This window comes from Ochotona princeps, chromosome Y, assembly GCF_030435755.1.
Source record: "Ochotona princeps isolate mOchPri1 chromosome Y, mOchPri1.hap1, whole genome shotgun sequence".
In the NCBI taxonomy this organism is placed as follows: Eukaryota; Metazoa; Chordata; class Mammalia; order Lagomorpha; family Ochotonidae; genus Ochotona; species Ochotona princeps.
In genome coordinates this window covers 26,021,423-26,028,735 of record NC_080866.1, presented here as the reverse complement: position 1 = coordinate 26,028,735, position 7,313 = coordinate 26,021,423, and positions in this window count along the sequence as shown.

Sequence of the window (7,313 nt, the reverse complement as noted above, 5' to 3'; positions counted from 1 at the left end):
GGGATCATACGAGTTGTTTAAATCACACTTGTCTCCATGAGCATTTGGACTCAAGTGACCAAACAGGGTTTCCTAGATAGCACCAGGACAGCTGATTGTATATGAAGTTTATGAACCAGTTTGAGTTGTTTTGGCACGGAAGAGCTGTGATGATGCTTCGGTCAATGACCATTCACCTCCACACTACCTTCCATAGTGTCATATCTACTTACACACATATGTGCTGTCAGATCACTTGGTTTCCATGGCAACGGGAAATGGCTTGTGCGCTGAATCTTGTCTTTGGCTCTGGAGTTTTGAACGCCTTGAGTGAGGGGCTCCATGTTAGTTGTGTGTTTGTGATCATCCTGCTTGATTCCATCACGCTGGGCTCCATGGGTATTTCGACTGCAAGACCAGACATGGTTTCCTAGATACCTGCCAGTACATCTGATGGTATGTGAATTTGATGAGCCTGGTGGAGTTGTTTTGGCACATGAAGAGCGTTTTTGCTGCTTAGGGCTGTGGCCCTTGACCACCACACTGTGTTCTCTATCTGTCACATCCACTGTTCCACATATATGCTGCCAGAGCACTTGGTTTCCATGGCAACTGGAAATGTCTTAGGCGCTGAACTTGTCTTTGGTTGTGAGGTTTGAGCACCTTGAGGGAGGAGCTCCATGTTATTTGTGTGTGTGTGTGTGATCATCCTGCTTGTTTAAATCACCCTGGGCTCCATGGGCATTGGACCGCATGTGACCGAAAAACGTTTCCTAGATAGCTGCCAGGACAGCTGATGGTATGTGAAGTTCATGAGCCAGGTGGAGTTGTTTTGGTACTGGAAGAGCTGTGCTGCTGCTTCAGGCAGTGGCCATTCACCACCACACTACCTTCCTCAGGTGTCTTATCCACTTACACACATATGTGCTGCCAGAGCACTTGGTTTCCATGGCAGTGGGAAATAGCTTTGGGCGTTGAACTTGTCTTTGACTGTGGATTTTTGAGTGCCTTAGTGAGCAGCTCCATGTTAGTTTGGTTTTGGTGCTGAAGCTGCTTGATTCCATCCCACTGGGTTCAATGGGCATTTGGAGCGGAAGTGACCAAACAGGGTTTCCTAGATAGCTGACAGGACAGCTGATGGTATATGAAGTTCATGAGCCAGGTGGAGTTGTTTTGGCACTGGAAGAGCTGTGCTGCTGCTTCAGGCAGTGGCCATTCACCACCACACTACCTTCCCTAGGTGTCATATGCACTTAACACGTATGTGCTGCCAGAGCACTTGGTTTCCAAGGAAACGGGAAATGGCTTGGGCGCTGAACTTGTCTTTGTCTGTGGAGTTTTGAGCGTCTTGAGTGAGGAGATCCATGTTAGTTTTGTTTGGGTGCTCAATATGCATGATTCCATTACCCTGGGCTCAATGGGCATTGGAGCCGAAAGGACCAAACAGGGTTTCCTAGATAGCTGTCAGGAAAGATGATGGTATGTGAAGTTCATGAGCCAGGTGGAGCTGTTATGGCACTGGAATAGCTGTGCTGCTATTCGTGCAGTTCCCATTCACCACAACACAATGTTCTCCATGTATCACATCAACTATTCCAAATATGTGCTGCCAGAGCATTTGGTTTCCATGGCAAAGGAAAATGGCTTCAGTGCTGAACTTTTCCTTCGCTGTGGAGTTTTGAGCGGCTTGAGTGACAAGCTCCATGATGGTTTCGTTTCGGTGCTCAATATGGTTGATTCCATCCCACCTGGCTCAATAGGCATTGGAGCGCAAGTGACCAAACAGGGTTTCCTAGAGAGCTGCCAGGACATCTGATGGTATGTGAAGTTGATGAGCCAGGTGGAGTTGTTTTGGCACTGGAAGAGCTGTGCTGCTGCTTTTGGCAGTGGCCATTCACCACCACTCTACCTTCCCTAGGTGTCATATCCGCTTACAGACAAATGTGCTGCCAGATCACTTGCTTTCCATTGCAACGGGAAATTGCTTGGACGCTGAACTTGTCTTTGGCTTTGGAGTGTTGAGCGCCTTGACTGAGGAGCTAAATGTTAGTTTTGTTTTGTGCTCCACATGCTTGATTCCACAGCACTGGGCTCCTTGGACATTGGACCGCTAGTGACCAAACAGGGTTTCATAGATAAGTGTCAGGACAGCTGATGGTATGTGAATTTGATTAGGCAGGTGGAGTTGTTTTGGTACTGGAAGAGCTGTGCTGCTGCTTAGGGAGTTGCCATTCACCACCACACTACCTTACCTAGGTGTCATATCCACCTAGACACATATGTGCTTCCAGAGCACTTGTTTTCCATGACAACGGGAAATGGCTTGGGCGCTGAACTTGTGTTTGGCTGTGGAGTTTTGAGCTCCTTGAGTGAGGAGCTCCATGTTAGTTTTGTGTGGGTTGTCAAGCTGCTTGATTCTATTACACTGAGCCAAATGTCATTTGACCGCAAGTGACCAAATAGGATTTCCTAGATAGTTGCCAGGGCAGCTGATGATATGTGAAGTTGATGAGCCAGGTGGAGTTGTTTTGGCACTGGCAGAGCTGTGCTGCTGCTTCGGGCAGTGGCCATTCACCACCACACTAACTTCCATAGGTGTCATATACACTTACACTCATATGTGCTGCCAGAGCACATGGTTTTCATGGTAACAGGCAATGGCTTAGGCTCTGAAATTGTCTTTGGCTGTGAAGTTTTGAGCGCATTGAGTGAGGAGCTCCATGTTAGTTTTGTTTGGGTGCTTAACCTGGTTGATTCCATCCCCCTGGTCTCAATGGGCTTTGGAGCGGAAGTGACCAAACAGGGTGTCCTAGATAGCTGCCAGGACAGCTGATGGTATGTGAAGTTGATGAGCCAGGTGGAGTTGTTTTGGTACTGGAAGAGCTGTGCTGCTGCTTCAGGCGGTGACCATTCACCACCACACTACCTGTCTTAGGTGTCATATCCACTTTCACACATATGTGCTGCCAGAGCACTTGGTTTCCATGGCAATGGGCATTAGCTTAGGCGTTGAATTTGTCTTTGCTGTGTAGTTTTGAGCGCCATGAATGAGCATCTTCATGTTGGTTTTGTTTGGGTAGTTAAGCTGCTTGATTCCATAACTGGTCCCAACATTCATTGGACCACAGGTGACCAAACAGGTTTTCTTACATAGCTGCCAGGACAGCTGATGGTATGTGACGTTCATGAACCAGGTGGAGTTGTTTTTGCACTGGAAGAGTTGTGTTGCTGCTTCTTGCAGTGGCCATTCATCACCACACTGTGTTCTGTATGTATCACATGCGCTGATCCACATATGTGGTGCTAGAACACTTGGTTTCATGGCAACCGGATATGGCTTGGGCGCTGAACTTGTCTTTTGCTGTGGAGTTTTGAGCACGTTGAGTGAGGAGGTCCAAGTTAGTTGTGTGTGTGTGATCATCCTGCTTGTTTAAATCACAGTGGGCTTCATGGGCATTTGGACCACAAGCGATTAAACATGGTTTCCTGGATAGCTGCGAGGACAGCTGATGGTATCCGAAGTTCATGAGCTAGGTGGAGTTGTTTTTTCACTGGAATACCTGTGTTGCTGCTTCGGGCATGTGAAATTCACCACCACACTACTTTCCTTAGGTATCATATCCACTGTTCCACATATGTGCTGCCAGAGCACTTGGTTACCATGGCAACGGGAAATGGCTTGGGCGCTGAACTTGTCTTGGCTGTGGAGTTTTGAGCGCCTTGAATGAGCAGCTGTATGTTAGTTTTGTTTGGGTGCTTAAGCTGCTTGATTCCATAACTGACCCCACGGGTATTGGACCACAGTTGACGAAACAGGTTTTCTTAGATCCATACCAAGACAGGTGATGGTATGTGAACTTCATGAGCCAGGTGGAGTTGTTTAGGCTCTGGAAGAGCTGTGCTGCTTCTTCGGGCGGTTGTCATTCTTCAGAGAACCTACATTCCCTTTGTGTCACATTCAGTGTTCCACATATGTGCTGCAAGATCACTTGGATTCCATGGCAACGGGAAATGGCTTGGGCGATGAACTTGTCTTTGGTTGTGGAGTTTTGAGTGCCTTGAGTGAGGAGCTGCATGTTAGCTTTGTTTGGGTGCTCAACATGCTTGATTCCATCTCAATGGTCTCAAAGGGTACTGGAGCAGAAGTGACCAAACAGGGTTTCCTAGATAGCTGCCAGGACAGCTGATGGCATGTGAAGTTCATGATACAGGTGGAGTTGTTTTGGCACTGGAAGAGCTGTGCTGTTGCTTCGGGCAGTGGCCATTCAACACCTCCCTAAGTTCCATATAAGTCATATCCACTGTTCCACATATGTGCTGCCAGAGCAAATGGTTTCCATCACAACGGGAAATGGCTTAGGCTCTGAACTTGTCTTTGGCTGTGGAGTTTTGAGCGCCTTGAGGGAGGAGCTACATGTTAGATTTTTGTAGGTGCTCAACCTGCTTGATTCCATCCCCCCGGTCTCAATGGGCGTTGGACCGCAAGTGACCAAACAGGGTTTCTAGATAGCTGCCAGGACAGCTGATGGTATGTGAAGTAAATGAGCCAAGTGGAGTTGTTTTGGCACTGGAAAAGCTGTGCTGCTGCATTGGGCTGTGGCCATTCAAACCACACTACCTTCCTTAGGTGTCATATCCAGTTTCAGGCATATGTCTGCTAGAGCACTTGTTTCCCTGGCAACGGGAAAAAGCTTGAACGCTGAACTTGTTTTTGCTGTGTAGTATTGATCGCTTTGAATGAGGATCTCCATGTTAGTTCTGCTTGGGTTCTTAAGCTGCTTGATTCCATAACTCGTCCGAACGGGCATTGGACCGCAGGTGACCAGACAGGTTTTCTTTGATAGCTGACAGGACAGCTGATGGTATGTGACGTTCATGAGCCAGGTGGAGTTGTTTTGGCACTGGAAGAGCTGTGGTGTGCTACGGACAGTTGAAATTCACCATGATACTACCTTCCCTAAGTGTCATATCCACTGTTCCACATATGTGCTGCCAGAGCACTTGGTTTCCATGGCAGCTTGAACTGTCTTGGGTGCCGCTATGCTCTGTGGGTTCGAGTTTGTCACACCTTGAGTGAGGATCTTCATCTTTTTTTTGTGCGGTTACTGAACCTATAAATTACATCATACTGAACTCTATAGGCATTGGAAAAAAAGTGACCAAACAAGTTTTCCCCGAGACCTGCAAGTACAGCTTATATTATGTGAAGTGAATGACCCAGGTTGAGTTGTTTTGGCACTGGAAGAGATGTGCTGCTGCTTCGGGCAGTTGTCATTTACCAACACACAGCCTTCTCCAAGTGTCACGTCTCAGCCGCTTTCAGAAATGTGTGCTGCCAGAGTACTTGGTTTCCATCTCAGCTGGAAATGGCTTGGTCACTGAACTCTCTGGCTGTGCAGTTTTGAGTGATTTGAGTGAGGATCTCCATCTTTGTTTTGAGTGTTTGCTCTAGTTGCTTGATTCCATCCAACTGGGCTCAATCAGCATTGGACAGCAAGTGACCAAACAAGATTTCCCGGATACCTTGTGGACAGGTGATGGTATGTGAAGTGAATGGGCCAGATGGAGTTGTTTTGGCATTGGAAGACCTTTTCTGCAGCTTCGGGCAGTTGCGATACACCACCACACTGAGTTCCCTATGTGTCCCGTCCACTATCACACATATCTGCTGCCACAGCACTTGGTTTCCATGGCAGCTGGAAATGGCATGGGCCCTGAAATTGTCTCTGGCCATGCAGGTTTTCATGCCTTGAATGAGGATCTCCATCTTTGTTTTGTGTGGATATTTAACCCTCTTGATTCCATCAACCTGGGCTCAGTTGACATTAGATAGGAAGTAACCAAACTTGATTTTTGGGAGACCTGCCAGGACAGATGATGGTATGTGAAGTGAATGAGTCAGGTGGAATTGTTTTGGCACTGGGAGAGCTGTTCTGTTGATTCGGGCAATTGTCATTCACCAACACACTGAGTTCCTCAGGTGCCACGTTGATTTTCAGATATATGTGCTGCCTTAGCACTTGGTTGCCATGGCAGGTCGAAATGGCTTTTGCTCTGAAATTGCTTCTTGGTGTCGAGTTTGTCACTCCTTGAGTGCAGATCTCCATCTTTTTTTTGTGCTGTTGCTGAGCCTACACTTTCCATCAGCCTGGGCTCAATGAGCATTGGAGTGGAAGTGACCAAACAAGATTTCGTGGAGACCTGCCAGGACAGATGATGGTATGTGAAGTGAATGTGACAGTTTGAGTTATTTTGGCACTTGGAGAGCTGTCCTGTTGATTCGGGCAATTGTCATTCACCAACACACTGTATTCCTCAGTTGTCATGTCGGCTTTCAGATATATGCTGCCAGAGCACTTGGTTGCCATGGCAGGTGGAAATGGCTTTTGTGCTGAAATTGTTTCTGAGTGTCGAGTTTGCCACACCTTGAGTGCGGAACTCCATCTTTGTTTTGTGCTGTTGCTGAGCCTACACATTCCATCAGCCTGGGCTCAATGAGCATTGGAGAGGAAGTGACCAAACAAGATTTCGTGGAGACCTGTTTGGACAGCTGATTGTATGTGAAGTTCTTGAGCCAGGTGGAATTTTTATGGCACTGGACATGTTGTACTGCTTCTCCAGGCAGTTGCCATTCACCAACACACTGAGTTCGCCAAGTGTCACGTCCACTTTCATACATATGTGCTCTGAAAGCACTTGATTTTTTTTAAAAACATATTTTTATTGCCTTTCATTTTCTTACTTAATTACGTTTCATTATGTGATACATTTTTTATGTACTGGGATTCCCCCCGCCCCTACCCACACCTCCCCTATGACGGATTGCTCCACCTTGTTGCATCTCCATAATTCAAATTCAGTTGACATTCTTTCATTGGAGGTATTTACCAAGCATAAAGTCCAGCATCTTATTGTCTTGGTAAGTTCCATGGTTTGTTTGTGAGACCATCTCTGGTCTGATGGTAGAGCCGGCAGAGTATCATCCCAATCCATTAAAAGCCCCAACATAATATTTCCAACCATTTACAACATTGTGCCAATAATTGACATGGTATTGATTAACTAATATATTACTAGGAAAATGCAGGTTCTCAACCACAACCTGTAGCTTCTTCTTAGACATTTCAATTTTGCTTTATATTCAACCATGCTCTATACACATTAAATGGCTACAGATTGCTATTCAGCTGTCTCATGCGTATTTTAATTTTAGTCTTTAGCAGTTTATAGCATTGAAGCATGTTTTCGCCGAACCTGGCTGTTTTTCAGGTGGTCTAACTCTATGATTCCAACGGGATATAAGTCAACTGTTTAGGTGAGCATGTTTAGGAGGG